This window comes from Peromyscus maniculatus, chromosome 3 (genome assembly GCF_049852395.1).
Source record: "Peromyscus maniculatus bairdii isolate BWxNUB_F1_BW_parent chromosome 3, HU_Pman_BW_mat_3.1, whole genome shotgun sequence".
NCBI classification, from domain to species: Eukaryota; Metazoa; Chordata; class Mammalia; order Rodentia; family Cricetidae; genus Peromyscus; species Peromyscus maniculatus.
In genome coordinates, this window is record NC_134854.1 from 132,535,401 (window position 1) to 132,552,037 (window position 16,637).

The 16,637-nt window shown below is 39.1% G+C and overlaps 1 pseudogene; it reads left to right on the plus strand.

The window, feature by feature from the left end:
* Positions 1-276: 276 nt before the first annotated feature.
* On the plus strand, positions 277-771 carry LOC143272242 (D-aminoacyl-tRNA deacylase 1 pseudogene; annotated as a pseudogene).
* The last annotated feature ends 15,866 nt before the right edge of the window (positions 772-16,637 follow it).

Here is a 16,637-nt window from a genome sequence, read left to right on the forward strand (position 1 = left end):
AATTAGAAAAGAAATTGAACAATGAAAAGAACAGCATTTGGTGAGTAGGATAAACAAGGTGTGGCATTGGCATGTATGAAAGCATAATAAAATCATTCTGTACAGGTACTGTATACAAAACAAGTGGTGGTAATAAATGATAGCATTAAGTGCTAATGGAAAAAACAGTGGTACAATGGTGTAAGGAACACAAGCCAATAAGAGTGATTTGGGGGCTGCCAGTGGAGTAGCAAGGTCTGGATCACAGATCCTGTCCCAGTTGCCCCAGCTGCCACAATGAAGGCTGTGATGCAACACATTACCTGGGTCAGGTGGAGGAGAGCAGATAAGTGCCACTGGACTGATATTACTGGATATTACCATGGAAGATCCACATTAGGAACTGGGGCATAGGGTCCAGTAGATTTTAAATCTTCATGTGTTTGAGGATGGAAGTGGGAAACACCGGTCCAAGAGCTTAATGGATAAGCAATGTGTCCTCAAGGGCAACAAGCCCGACATCCACCTGGTCAGAGTGAGCAGAGTGCTTCTAGAACAGCTTCCTGGAGCAGCTGAGCAAGAGCTACAGGCCAGAACTCATCAGAGATGACAAGTCTGGTGCCTGCATGTAGGTGCATATTCATACAGTAACTAGAACTGTAGTCCCTGGCTCCTGGATCTGCTAACTCTAACCCAAAGCAGCTGTCAATGCTGGAGAAACAGCAGCAGAGAAAAGAAAAGACCAGAGCCAAGGGACCTTCTGAGTCAGATCAAGAAGAAAATGCATCTTGAAAAGACTGCAGCACAGGCGGCAGCCATAGGTGCAGAAGCAGCAGCTCAGCAAATGACTAATGGGTGGAACTGGTTCCTGAAAACCTCACAAAGCCAAGCCCACACACTGTCTTTGGGCCTCATATATGAAAAGAAAACCAAGGGCTAGAGAGATGGTTCAGCAGCTAAAAACACTGACTGTTCTTCCAGAGGTCCTGAGTTCAGTTCCAAGCAACCACATGGGGGCTCACAACCATCTGTAATGAGATCTGGTGCTCTCTTCTGGTATTCAGGCATACATACATAATAAATAAATCTAAAAAAATAAAAAAAATAAAAAACAAAACAGAAAAACTGTTCTGCCACAGGGGCCATGGTGTCTTCTGAGACAGGGCTGCTGCAGAGGGCCATGTCTGGGTCTGTGACCCTACAGCTACCAAGGTCTATGTTGATGTCTGTGGTTCCTGCTACCATCAATGACAGTACCCTTGCCAGGGGTCTGGACCACAACCTGAGGCCTTGTATGTGTCCAAGGGCCTCACTACCATGGGGACCAGGCAATCCAAGTGGCCTGTGCAGACATACAGGGCCCAGGCTGCTGCCATGAGCCATGTCTGGGTCCCCGACCCAATAGCAGCCAGGGTCTGGGCTGATGTCCATGGCTCCTGATGCCACAGGGGGTCATAGGTCCCTATGTGTTGAAATACAAGAGCCTTTCTGAGCCAGCCCTGTCCCTCATAGAGCCCAGGATAGTTGGCCCTACTTCTTACTGGACACTGTAGCAGGAGAGCCCCCCAAACCCCACCCCCAGTCGCTGCCATGGGTGGGCTGATCCCAGCACTTGGCAAAAATGACCCGACCCCGCACCATAGTAGTTGGCTAGAACTGGCTCTTCCCCTCAACTTAGGGGGTGGTCCAAATGGCCCAGACCCACCCACTCAACTACCACCCAGACCCACATCCTGAACCTTGGGTTGGCCCACCCTAACAGCTGTCCCATCTTTGACCTGCTGGAGTGTGCAATGGGATTGGTTATGCAGAACGATAACCACAGAATCCGTAAATGGGGCAACAACAGGATATCTAAGGGGAGTTTTGATGAGGTCCCAGCCCGGTGATGATGCTGTACCAGAAAACAGAGGCCTTGAACCAGACCAAAGACTCATTTCAATGAACATTTTGCTGGTGGGGCTGATTGATCAAAAGGGGTATACTGTGTGACACACCGCAGCACCCAATACCATTAGAATGAATGAAGAGGGATTGGAAAGATTGAGGAAAGGCAGATTTTATTGGGTTGTTTTGGTTTTAATTATTTGAGGGGGGCTTACTGCATGGGTAAGGGGTGGATATGGAGGGACTGGGAAGTGAATGGGATTTGGGTACACGATGTGAAATTTCCAAAGAATCAAGAAAGAATTATGTTTAAAATTAAAAAATAAAGAACAAAGAAAACCATAAATAAAACACTAGGAACCTGAATACCCCTGCAGTAAAACACCAAAGGACCATTTCATTTTCTATAATGCTTGTGTCTCATGTGATAGTAGGTTTTGTGGGATGGGTGGCACACACCTGTGCCTTCTCTGCGGAGAGATGTCCATTGGTTTTCTTACTTCCTACCATGTTTGGCTTGCTTGGGAACAGGTTGGCCCAGCGTTGTCTTTCCTCCAGCCTACTGTGCTGTATTCCGTGTGTCTGTGATCATTCCCCAGCATATCCCTGCTATCCATGTTGCTTCCTCCATCACTGAATCACAAGGCAGGGATGGTGTTAGGCAACCAGTAAGAGCATACTGTTTGAAACTTTTCATCTTGTAAACTTTCTCCTTTTTTTTTCTAAAAAAATAATAAAACCATAAAAAGGAGTTATTTGAAGTAAATTATATCACTTAAAGTACATGTGCATGGAGGATGGTTTGCTGTAATCTGAAACTCTGAACACTTTCTCCTGCTAATAGTTGCATTCCTAATAACTTACTCATTTTCTTTTAAAATTATTTTTAAATAGTACACACCAAAAATATCAGTCTTGTGTTTTATCGCCTATTTTAAAATGGCTTTCCACAAGAATTCTTTTGGGTGGTCATTTTTCTAGAGGCAGAAACTGTGACAGATGATCCAATTCCACGAAACCGAAGCCGGTCCACCGTTCTCTATTCAATCCAAGGCACCATCCATCTGTACAATGTTCTTATTGTGTGCTTCATGTACAGAAAGAAACTGATATGCCGTAAACACGCAGCAGTTATTTTCCATTTCTTCTTGTTTCTGTAGCAATCAAAGCAGGGAGAGAGTTAAACATTTATTTACTTGTCAAACTGGACAAAATTCTTCAAAAAGAAAAATGATATGCCTCCTTAAGCACTTTAGCAATTTTAGCTATCAAAAAGGACAAAAAAAGAAAGAAAAAAATTGATTTCTGTTCAGCCACTTTATTTTTTTTTTTATTCAATGGGTAGAACTAGCTTTTTTCTTTTAGACATTTCTCTCTCTTTCAGATTTAAAGGGTTATTTTAGAGTCATTTTGCAATGTTTCTTGGAAACCTAACATTCTCTAGGAGAGTGTCTATACTGTCCCTGAAATATACAAGTGCCGCAAATGCTCCTAGGCACTGGCATAACAGGAGATTCCGTCTAAGTCATCTCTAGTGAGGCAGTGTGCTGAGGTCTCCAGAGGCAAACAGGAAGAGCATGTGAATGGGTGATTCAGTGTATAAACTGAAATGGAAATATTATTTTTATAATTTGAATACACAACATTGTAATTTTTAAAAATAATTATTTTGTGTGTGTGTGTTGGTGTGTTTATGTGTGTGTGGTGTATGTGTTGGTGTGTTTGTGTGTATTCTGGTGTGTATATGTATGCAAACATGCTGATGTGTGTGTGTGAGTGTGTGTGTGTGTGTGTGTGTGTGTGAGAGAGAGAGAGAGAGAGAGAGAGAGAGAGAGAGAGAGAGCGAGCGCTGGTGTCTACATACAACAGAATATATGTGGAGGTGAGAGGATAACTTTTCCATGCTGTTTTGATGGAGGGGAGCTTGTTTCTCTTCTTGTTTCTCCCCTGCTGTGCCCTACAAGCTAGCTAGCCCATGATCTTCCCAGAGATTTTCTAGTCACTCTCTTGCATCTAGTTAAAGGAGTTCTGGAACTTCATATGTGTGGCATCACACCTGGATTGTTTTTTAATGTGGGTTAAAGGGATGGAACTCAACTCAGTAAGTATTCATGGCATCACATTTACCTGCTGAGCCATCTGGTCAGCCATTTATTTATTTTTACAAATTCTATGAAATATATAATATTTGCAAAAGTATCTCTAGATAAAACAAAGAACAAGGACATTTTCTTTATTCTAAATTGTTTATTCCTGTGATACAGAGTGTAAATAAAAAATACAATTTGAAAAAGAAATCCAGTATCTTTTGTTGCTAGCCATAGCACTTCATCTTACCAAAGGTTTTGTCCAGCTCCATGAGATATTTTGGACTTAGAGAAAATGTTTTTCTCTGCAGATATTTTGCATTTGTAGATATTTTTTTCTTTGTGTTTTGATAAAAGATATCACTATGTTGGGCATGGTTGGACTGGAGTTTGCTGTGTAGACCAGGCTGGCCTTAAACTCACAGAGATCTTCCTATGTATGCTTCCCAAGGGCTGAGATTAAAGACCTGTTCCACCAAACCTGAGATTTGTGTGTATTTTTAACATTCCTTGTCTTGAGGGTTTGTGTCATTATCAAACATCAGAACTTGTTAATAAGATCACTTCTTATAGGTTTTCTATGCCATCTGCACACACATCTGTGCCAGGATCAGTTACATTTTCATCACACCATCTTGACTATTTTCTTTCTTTCTCTGTCCTGGTTACATACAGAATTCAGGACCACACCTGTGGGAATGTCTCACTTCTAGATCACCATGACCCAAAATACCATTTCCAAAATGACTTGAAATAGAATGGCCATTGCCTTTTTTCAATTTTGTAAAATTTCACATGAAAAACTGTGTTATAGTGCTGAGGAAATAGTCAATAAAGTGATTTCTGTGCAAGCATGAGGACCTGACTTCAAGTTCAATACACAGAACACACATTAAAATTGAAGCTGGGGGAGGAAGAGTGTCGGAGCCCATTTTCAGGTTCCTCCTGGCTTTACCCAGCAGGTCTGCATAGAGAGGATGACTGGACCATGGGCTTGAGTGCAGGTGTCTGAGATGGTCTGCACTTGGCTGTGCTGGGGGGAGGTCTTTTGTTCCAGTCCTTGGAGTTTCTATGAATACCCTGGGGCAGAAAGAGTCAGGGCCCATTGGAATAGGTCCCAGGCCCTCTGGAGGCTATCTTGTATTTTCTATCTGTTTATCACCACGCTCTAACTCCTTCTATCTAATCATATTTCCTGCTGCTCTCACTCAAGAAAACTCAACTGTGGGGTTGGTGGGTAGCTGCCCCACAGAAGAGGAGGCAAAGGATGAAGTGGAAAGAGAAGGAAGAGGTGAAGGAGAATGGGGAGCAGACAGACCTAGTAGGACTCTTAAAATCCAGCACTAAAGAGGTACAGAGGTAGCCCCCTGGGACTTTTTGTCCACCCAGACTAGTCAAGTGAGCGAGGAAAGCTGTATCTAATGGAGGTTGTCCTCTGACTTCCACATGTGTGTGCACACAACTCACAAGCATGCCCACTCCTATGAATGATAATTATAGACAGATGCCCATTTTTCTTTTTCAGTGCCAAGGAAAGCAGGTTGTTAAAGTTTTTACTTCAATAGTGGAAGTTTCTAATTTAGGGGAGGTCAACTATAGTCTGCCAGGAAAAGTAAGGACAAAGATTATTTTCTCTAACTTTTGACCTGAAAGTATTTGTCATTACTTGTATGAGATTATTCAAACAAAAGAAAAGGAATGACAAATAGCCAAATGAATGGAAACACATGAACTGTGAACCAATGGCTGAGGAGCCCCCAACTGGATCAGGCCCTCTGAATGGGTGAGACAGTCAATTGGCTTGATCTGTTTGGGTGGCATCCAGGCACTGGGACTGGGTCCTGTGCTCATTGCATGAGTTGGCTGTTTGAAACCTGGGGCTTATGCAGGGATGCTTGGCTCGGCCTGGGAGGAGGGGACTGGACCTGCCTGGACTGAGTCTTCCAGGTTGATGTCAGTCCTTGCTTTGCCCTGGAGTAGGTGGAAATGGGGGGGTAGGCTGGGGGGAAGGGGAGGGAGGCGGGAGGGGGGATAACAAAGGACTCTGTGGCTGATATGTAGAACTGAATTGTATTGTAAAATAAAATAAAATTAAATTTAAAAAAAGAGTAACAGATACCTTGTGACCCTATAAAGTCTGAGCTAGCTGCTTTCTTCTTCTCTGTGAAATGTTCTCAGACTTCAGCCATACAGAAGAGTATTTATAATAGAAATAACATACAAAGTGCTTCTCTGTTCTAACTCTCATTTTCAACTCTTACATTGAAAGTGTGAGCCTGAGGCTTGTCATCTATGTCTCCGCCATTGTTTTCTAGCTCCCCCTTTTAACTTCACCAACATAATCATATTCTTCTTCAGTATAAATTAAGAGGACTCCAAAGTGATATGTGCTGTGGGCACTAGAAGGGAGAATGTGTTTGCTTATGTGTGGAATGAAAGAAATTTAAATAAGATTAATAGCTACCTACTCTGTGGATTTTCACCCCTTTGTCTTTGAAAGCGTTATAAATTTAGTGATTTATTTTATTCATTTTAACCAGAAAATATTAATAAACCATTTTTGTATATAGTAAATAAGATAAAGTTCCTACCCTCAGGGGCTCATACTTTAGTGGGGAAGACGGAATATCAAAGAGGCTTTACAACGCACTATACCAACTCCTGCATATTACTATGTAACGTGTGGTAGATCCTGGTAGAGACACAGCATCTCCAAATGGGTGCTACTGGAGGTGCTCTGAGACTTCTATTATATGTTCTGGAATCTTTCTGGTTATTGGCCCCAAAAACAGGACCCCAGAAGAAGTAATTCCTCTTTAGTCCCAGGGTAATAGTTTAAACAATAGCTCATTCTCTATTTAGTTATACTATGGTGTCTAAAACTGTCCTTCAACATGTAAACAGCTTTACAGAGCCTTAAGATGAGAGTCCACTTCACATATTCAAGAGAGACCAGACACCGTTCTAGTAGCTGAGTCACTGTGGCTTCCATGAAGAGAAGAGGAAAAGGGTAATGAAGAAACAAGAAGAGCGGTGCAGAACATGCATTTTCATGACAGTAAATCTTTAGACCTTTTTTGAAGCCCCTTAAAATAGAAAGCGATTGTTACACTTGAAAGTAAAGCTCTGTGGCTTGTCATTTTGAATGTATAAGCAACATCAGTTTCTTTGTCTTAGGGAACAAATGGCTAGCCAGGCAGGTCCTGTCAATAGTAACAAGGCCCTGCAGACTCGGGGTTCTAGGGCTCGTGTGTGTGTGTGTGTGTGTGTGTATGTGTGTGTGTGTGTGTGTGTGTGTGTGCATGTATGTCTGTGTGTATCTCTCTCTGTGCATGTCTATGTGTATGCACTTTTATTTACTTAAAAATTAAAACTAATTTTTTCAGTGTGTTACACTGACTTTCACTCTGCTACCAAATTTAGCTGTCATTAACTGCATGTGAATATTTAAATTACAATTAAATTAAATTAAAAATTCAATTCATTCATTACACTGGCCATATTTCAAATGCTTTGTTATGATTTTTTTATTAATTTGTGTGCTTATACATATGTCTGTGTATGTGCAAGGGGTGGGGGTGGTGCCCACAGAGGCCACAAGAAGGCACCTGATCTCGTTGGTACGGAATTACTGACAGTTCTGAGCTTTCTGATTTGGTTGCTGGGAACTGAACTCCAGTCCTCTGTAAGTGAAGCAAATGCTCTTAACTGCTGAACAATTTGTTTAGCCCTAGTACTTTCGTCTTAATAGCTACATTCAGCAAGTGGATACTGTCTGTATTAGCCAGTGCAAATATAGAATGGTTCTACCATCAGAGAAAACTTGGCTGGAAAGTGGTTATTCCATGCACTAGGAAACTCATATCTCTTAAATTCTCTGATTGGAAGTTTTACTATCATGCATTCATTCAGAAACGTATTTGTGTGGTTTGCTTCCATAGAGAAATCTCAGTTCTCTATTTCTAATCTTAGCTTCAAATATACTCTTCCAGAGTTTTATATTTTCAATGGGCTCCCTACCAGACAAGGCAGATAACACCAATTCAAAAAATATTTCTAGGCTGGGCGAAGGTGGCACGTGCCTTTAATTCTAGCACTTGGGAGGAGAGCCAGGAGTTTGAGGCCAGCCTGCTCTACAGAGCAAGATCCAGGACAGGCACCAACATTACACAAAGAAACTCTGTCTCGAAACACACACACACACACACACACACACACATACATATCGATAAATAACTTCTAAACAAACACGATTGTGTTATTCTTATCAAGAACAAAAATTAAAACAATACAATTTTCCAGATAAAACAGGGTTGAACTCAGACAGATAGACAACTTGAGTAGGACCTGCACAAGTCAAACAATATCATTTCCTACCACAGAAAGGAAGTGGGCACAGAATTCCTCCCCCAACCAAACTAGAATCTGTTTGTAATTGATAGTTGCCGGGAAATGGAAAATGAAAGTTTTCTTTAATGGTTTGACACTGGGTATATCAACCATACTCCAGGACAGGCCCCATGCTTAGAAAGAGTGGGTGGACACAAACTGAACTCCATGGGGGCTTTTTGTGCTTTTGTTTCTTTGTTTCAGTTATAGGGGTTTGTTTCTTTCTTTTGATAAGAGATAAAGAATGTGAAGTTGGGTAGGTTGGGGTGAGATCAGAAAGGAGTTAAGAGAAAGAAAAATATATGATCAAAATGAATTTTGGAACTTTTTAAAAATAATTTTTTAAAGAAAGAAAAGAATCTGGGCAGTGGTTCAGGGCCAGTCTAGTCTTAAGTTCCAGGACAGCTAAGGCTTTTACACTGAGAAACCCTGTCTTAAAACAACAACAACAAATAAGGGAAGAAAAGAAAGAAAGAAGAGAAAGGAAGAATGGAAGGAAGGAAGGAAGGAAGGAAGGAAGGAAGGAAGGAAGGAAGGAAGGAAGGAAGAAAGGAAAGAAAGAAAGAAAGAAAAAAAGAAAGAAAGAAAGAAAGAAAGAAAGAAAGAAAGAAAGAAAGAAAGAAAGAAAGAAAGAAAGAAAGAAAGAAAGAAAGAGAAAGAAAGAAAGAGAAGGAAAGGAAAAGAAAAGAAAAAAGAAATATTATTGGAGAAATTATTTTGGCCACTCCACGTAGTTAAAAGGATATTTATTTAATGGCGTAACTCACAAATTAAGTAATGGGTAGGTCGCAGGGTCTGGGGAAGGTATAACGCAGTCCAGCGGTGTTCTCCGGAGCTCTGCACAGTCAATCTGCACCGGTCAGCGTCCGGACACCGAGAGAGCGCCCAGAGAGAGCGCTGACCCATCCAGCTCTCGGGTCCCCCGGCGCCTCCCCTCGCCCCGCCTCGTAGGCGTGACAGTTGCCAGAGTCTCAATGGGGGTTGGAACTTCCAGAACCAAGCTGGAATGGCTACCCACTACAAAATATAGCAACTTTTTGGTTGTTTGTATTATTTTCTAAGTATAGACTGTTTTAATTTTTCTGTTTTACAAGATGATACTAAAAGTCTCATGGGTCTGGGAGGAGGGTTTTCTTGGTAAAGTATTTGCAAGACAAATAATGAGGACCTGAGTTCAACCCCCAGAACACACATAAAAAGTGAAGTGTGGTAGCAGGCATTTGTAATGCTAGTTCTGGGGCAGTAGACACAGGAGGATCCTAGGACTAGCCAGCCCGTGTAGCAGAATCAGTAAGATCTAGCTGCCAGAATCTCAGAAAGCAGCCTGGATGGCTCCCGAGGAATGACAGCAGAAGTCAGTCTCTGGTTTCCCCATCTACACAGGTGCACACACCTGCACACACATGTGTGCACACTCACATACACACAGACAAGTTCCACAGGGTAAGGTTATACAGGACATTCATAACCAATTTATAGATTATCAATGCCTCTTTCAATTTCTTCCTTCATAATGTTCACAGTTTTGCCTTTCCATGCTAATTACAGTAATTCCTCTTTCTGAGGACTTCATTTGGAAGATGTAGACAAAGCCAAAGAGAAATAACCAAAGGTCAAATAGTGAGAACTGTAGTAACCCTGGGCTGCCCTTTGATGCTTTGTGCTTCTCCCTGGCATCTCTTTTACAGAAAATCTGAACTGTCAGCCACCTAAAACCAGAGTGGACATAACTGGGCTTCTTTTTCTGAATTATACACCTTTTGCTATAACTGGGCTTCTTTTTTTCTGAATTATACAGCTTTTGCTGTTTGAGAGTTTGGTCAGTGTGTCTTTCAGACATTTTCCAAATTCAGTCTACCCAAATTTATGAATAGATACCTGTGGCATGTATATGTGTGCTTTTCAGTGCTAATGCATAAGCAGGGCTTTAAATGTCTTCCTTCACTGACCTGTATATATCAATGCTCTACAGTTAAACTTTGGGAGTCATCAAATTCTCACCTAACAAGGTGTTAAAGGTATACTGTTGGATATGGCCTAGCTCAAATTCACTCAGCCTTACATGTGTTAGTTATTCGGGGGGTTTTCTTGCTTGCTTGTTTTTTTTTTTTTTTTTTTTTTTTTAATTGAGAAGTGGAAAGTAATGGTAGAATGTCATATCAAATGATCCCATTTTCTTCTTACAGAAAAGAAGAATGATTTCATTTCCATAGAAACAGCATCTAAGATCAAATTTTGCCAAGTCTTGTTCAACGGTAGACCAATCTTCATTAGTGTTATACTTTTTTGTACTAAAATTAATTGTAGTTATTAATGGGACTTACTGCCATATCTCTAAGAATGAGTACAGCATTCATTGATCAAATCTACTCTGCCTTTCTTAAATATATAAGAGCAATGGAAGCTTAATCACTTATATGAATTAATTCCAAATAATTTTCTCAGTTATTCATTCCAGAGAAAGAATCTTGAGTTCAACGTTTTTGTCCAAAGGATATATATTATATAACACTCTACTTCTTTCTTGTTTTCTTCATAAATAGGTGTGTAACATTTAATTATTAAATGACATTCTGCATATTTTTGTTAGATTTTTCTCTCACTATGAAAAAACATATGAAACAAATAACTTTATAAAGAGAAGGAGTTCATTTTGGTTCATGGTTTTGGTCTGTGATCAGAGATTCTTGGGGCTTTTATTCCTCTGATGTTTGTGTGAAATGGTAATAGTGGGTAATGTAAGAAAGAGAAAACTAGCTCTTCATTAGAAAACAAGGAGGAAGAAAAATGGATAACATCATCTTCAAGCACATTATCAAAGATCCCCCACCAAGTTCTCATTTCTGAAGGATTTGCCCATCCCCTACAACCACTACCACAAGGACCAAGACCCCACACAAGGGGACTTTGTGAGACATTCAACAACCAAACAACAGCATACATGTCAAATACTTAGGCTTTAATCACTTATAGTCATTGAACTCAATTCAGCATTATATTATTATTGTTGTCATTGTTATTTTGACAGTCTTTAGAAAAGATATGTTTCCTAACATGCTGCTGAGACTGGAATATCATTGTCATAGCTATGGCTAACTAACAGAGCTAGTAATGGAATGGTGGCCATTGACAGATTTTAGTACAGTAATAAAAAAGTAACCTTATATGGAAATGTAAGTGTGAATTCTACATTCATGAACTCTGGTCAACAAATAATTATATTATCATTAATGATGAAAATCATTTAGTTGTATCTGTCATTGAAGAATCAAACTATTGATTTATACCACATGATTATGCGTGGGTTAGATAACCTTCCTGATTTAGTAAGCTAATGAGTCAAAATTTCACCATGAATGAGTTAGCCACACAGAGAACTGTCTGTTGAAGTCACTCCTCAGAGATTTTTGCTTCATCAGCAACATTCCTGAAGAGGCCAGCCACACAATAGGGAGATTTTCATGAGGAGTAGGGTGCTACTCTGGGGAACCCACTTCTTGGTACATCTAAGCTCCTTTTAGTTATTTGTCTTTCACTATTTAAGAAGATACCACATAAAGCTGATCATATTCATTCATCAAATATTGAATATAATTGATACTATTGAAATCAGTTGGCTGGTGTAACAGAATATTATATACTGGTTGGCTTAAACAACAGAAATACATTTCTCACAGTCCTGGAATATGAATTCAGTGTCAAAGTTCTTGAGTCCTGCCTTCTTGATGAAAGATATTTCTATATTGTCCATTGCCACCTTCTTGGTGTCAACTCACAGAACACAGGGAAAGCAGACATGTTTTCATTTCTCTTTTCTGATTATTTATTATTATGTATCTTGGAGGAGGAGTTAAATACAGAGCCTTGTGTATGCTAAGCAAGCTCTCTACCACTGAACCCTGATCCCAACCCAAGATGTAGGAGAGGTTGACCTCAAACTTGCAGTCTTCATGATCTCCTGCCTCATTCCATTCAGCATTTGCCTACCAATGTACACCTGGGATGGCTATTTTTCTTATAGTGTCAATAACCAGATTGAGAGAGCACAACCCCCATAAACTAATTACTTTCCAAATCCTCAATCTAAATAATTTAAATTTTAGGGTTTGAACTTAATTTACACAAACATTCAGTTTATCACAACTGATTTTCAGTTACTGCAATGAAGTGCCAACAAACCATGCCTTCATCTAACTACTCCACAGATGTGAAGAGTGAACAATATCTGTGCTTCTGGGATTGTAGTGTCCATCAATGCCTATGTTAGCTTGTGAACTAAGTTATGCTAGTATTATCTCAATTCTTAGCCTTGCAAGATCTGGCTCATGGCTGCTTATGAGTTAATGTGGGCATGTACCATATAACAAGGTTTCCATCATTTATAGACTGTGTATAGGGTAGTAGCACCATAAGATTTTAATGGAGCTGAAAAGTTACTATTCTCCAGAGACATCATAGTCACAGCAATAGCATAGAATAATGCAATACTCATGTTTATAGTGTTGCTGGTGTAAATGTGTCTGATACCCTTCTAGTCCTATAAAAGTATGTGTATATAGTCATATGCTGTGTACAGTACTTGATAAGCAACTGCTTTACTTGCTTATGTAGCAACTAGATCTTCAATCCTTATTTTAAAGTGTATTCATACTTGTGAAAAGCAATGTGTCCTTTAAAATGTATGCCACATTCTACTGGAAGTGGCCTCATACATTAAAACATTTACTGGAATTGCATCAAGAAAACACCTGACATATACTAAATAGGTCTGTTTAGGTACACTCAGTGTTGTTCACACAATGATGGCATCATTTAGTGATGATTTTATCAGACCCTGTTCCCATCATTAAATGTTTTGCAACTGCCCTAAAACCTGTACTTTAATCATACCTCCCAGTCAAAATAAAAGTGTTTTAATGGTTCAGTGACACATTGATTACAGTGGGTCTGCATCTAAGTCAGCAATTAGGATGTAAAGTCAGGATTTAAGGTGAAATGTAAGTGATGAAGTTGCCCTTAGAACTTCATTTGGTTGTACATAAAGTGCTGTATAAATAAATTTATGTATAGAATACAAACAGCAAAACATGTGGAGGACATACATATTTAAAGTAGAATCATGTATCACAGGATGCTTATACTGACATATTCTCAGATACAGATGGGTGGTAATTAGTTTGCACAGCCAATTAGGAGCACAGCTAATTAGTGTCCTCTAGTCAGGATGCTGCTTATGTTAGACATTTCAAGAATGGACAGGCAGAGGCACCAAGACACTTTTGTTCTTCCCTTATGTTTCTGTCTCTCCAATTGCCTAGATGTAGAAAATTCTAAGAAAAATGAACAAAAAGGATAAGTCCTCTATATCTAGTGTTAGCTCTTTATTTATAGAGAGGGATAAATGTAGAGGACATATCTTTTGTAATTCTATTTTATTACTTATGAAACTATAACATTTGAGTACAGTATTCACCAATTTACACTACCTCCAACTTGTCTCATGTTCCCCCCAATTTCTCTTGAATTTATGACCTCTCATTCTGTAATTTTTATTGTGGTACCTCTATATATCTATATATGTATGTACTTACACATGACATATAGGAATATATATATATATATATATATATATATATATATATATATATAATGCTGAGTCCATTTAGTATTTCTCATATGTGTACGTGTTTGAAAGTGACCACCTGGCACTAGATAACCTATCAAGGGACTAATCACAGCAAAGTTGTTTTATTGTCAGTCTGATACAGTGAATGATCCTCACAACTTAAAGATTTACTGAGTTATGAATTGAAAATTTGCACTTTCCTGCTAAATTTATGGAATAACTTCAAACCACAGTAAGGTAGCATTGCATTTGGAGAAAAATTTTTTAGGAAATGCTTATGTTTAGATGAGAGAATGAGAATTCTGCTCTTTATGGTAAGATTAATGCCCTAACGTAAAGAGGAGGGAGCTTCTACTGTCTCTCCAAGGGCATACACCTAGGAGATCCATGTTAATTCAGAGTCACTACAAGAGGGAACTATCTAAAGGCCTGGCAGGAACTCTCACCGGAAACTGAATTTGCAGCCACCTTGGCTTCAGTCCTACCAGACTGTGAAATGTGTCTGTTTGAACTGCATAATCTATAGATAGCAGGAACTAAGAAAATCTGCTGTCTGATCTAACTTTTTTAATATCAGGGAAATAATGCCTACTTGTATGTATATGAATTTAAATTTCGTATATGTTTCAAATGGTATTCGGAGACCATAAAGAAAAACTACATAATAAATATCCCAGGAAGATTATCAACTGTATCTTTAAATCTATGTCTTCAAAGACATAACTGTCAGTTTAATGTAAGTTTACTACCTAATTATATGAAGTTAACATTAAAATTATTTAAATACAAAGTGGGATGAAGTTTTATAAGCTCAGAATAGAAACTAGTTCCCTAGATGATATATTAAGTTCTAAATCTTGAGGAGATTAGTTGATATATTGGCTTAAATTAAAATTAAGTTCATGGCATGTTAAATCATAAACACGAACAAAGTTACTCAATCCAGTGACTGGAAGTCAATATTTATAACACATGTAAACATGTTAGGAGTAGTATTCAAATTTATAAAGAAGTTTTACAACACAATATAGCAACAGAAAGATTTAAGAAGGAAATTTCTAGAAAACACTGAACGGGATGAGCCAATCAATAAGTTTCCAAGATCCTTAGATTTCCTAGAAATGAGCAGAATGTACATGAGTAAATCAAGGAGATCATTTCCTTGTAGAAGTAACTGTCTTATTCAGTAAGAAACACAGAACCAATGCAAAGAAGAAAGCCAAGAGGTCACAGCAATAGCTAAGAGCTAAAAACCTTGCCCTTCCTCTCACGGTAGTCCTACCTCTCCGAAAGAGAGCTACTTCCTGTGTTTTTGTCTTTATAAAGACTCTCTGTTCTGCCTTCTCATTGGTTGTAAACCCAACCACATGACCGCCTCGTCACTGCCTGTCTGTACAGCCCTCCAGGTCTTCTATGGTTGGTATTGAGATTAAAGGTGTGTGTCTCCAATGCTGGCTGTATCCTTGAACACACAGAGATCTACTTAGTTCTGCCTACCAAGTGCTGGGATTAAAGATGTGTACCACGACTGCCCAGCTTTCCTGTGGCATGCTAATAGCTCTGACCTCCGGGCAACTTTATTTATTAACATACAAATAACATTTTTGTACAAATAAAATATCACCATATTTCCCCTTTTCTATTTTAATAAAAAGAAAAAAGGAAAAAGGTTATAACTAACATAAGAAAAACTATATACAAAAGTACAATAACCATATATAATATATACAAGTAATAAATACCTAAACAATGTCTAGTCCGTTTGTATTTGACAAATTCAGAGAAAATAATTCCATTATCTATCCTATTTTGGTAAGTTCAAAATGTATCCATTTCACTTTCTATCCTAATTAATCTTCAACTATAACTAACTAATCTTCAACTCCCTCAGAGATCCAAGAAGGAAAATAATATTACCTAATAAAAAATAAAAACAGAAAGTACATGCAAGCAACTTGGAAAAAACTGTGAGTTGACAGAAACAGCCAGCTGCCTAGACAGTCACCTGAGGTTTCTCCACAGTTCTGGGGCATCATCTTCAGCCTATAGTCTTAGCATATCTGACAGACTCTTTTGTGAAGTAGGATGTACACAAGGTCAATAGGTCAACCTCACATTGGGTGAGAGCAGTCCATATACCAGAAACACCTGAATTCAACTAGTGTCCTGTCATGATTCAGGATTTTAAATTCTGGAAATTGTTGATTTTTTTTTTAATTCAGCTGTCCATTCTTCTTGGCTGTGTATATATGGCTTCATCTCAGCATCCCGTTCTTCTTCACATCCCACTATTAAATGCCAGTCTACTATTGAGAGGCGTGAGCTTAGTTACTCTTCAAGAATAACTGTTTCAGCTCCTGTTCCATTGCACATCAGAAGCCATTGGTCCACTGCCTGTTCTGCTGCCTTAGAAGAAAAGGGCATTGTATATTTTCCAGATTGTGAAGGCCACTTCAGGGCAACTTTATTTATTAACATACAAATAACATTTTAGTACAAATAATGGTGCCATATTTTCCTGGCCTCAGAAGATGCCTTTTGATAAAGCCATAAGCACACTTGTTTTGGCAAGAATCAGTAGTCCTTTGTTTCATGTCCTGTCTGTCCTGTTTGTCAGAAATTGATTCGAGGATACTTTGTTGTCCAGTGGCTAACTTTTGCCACAATGA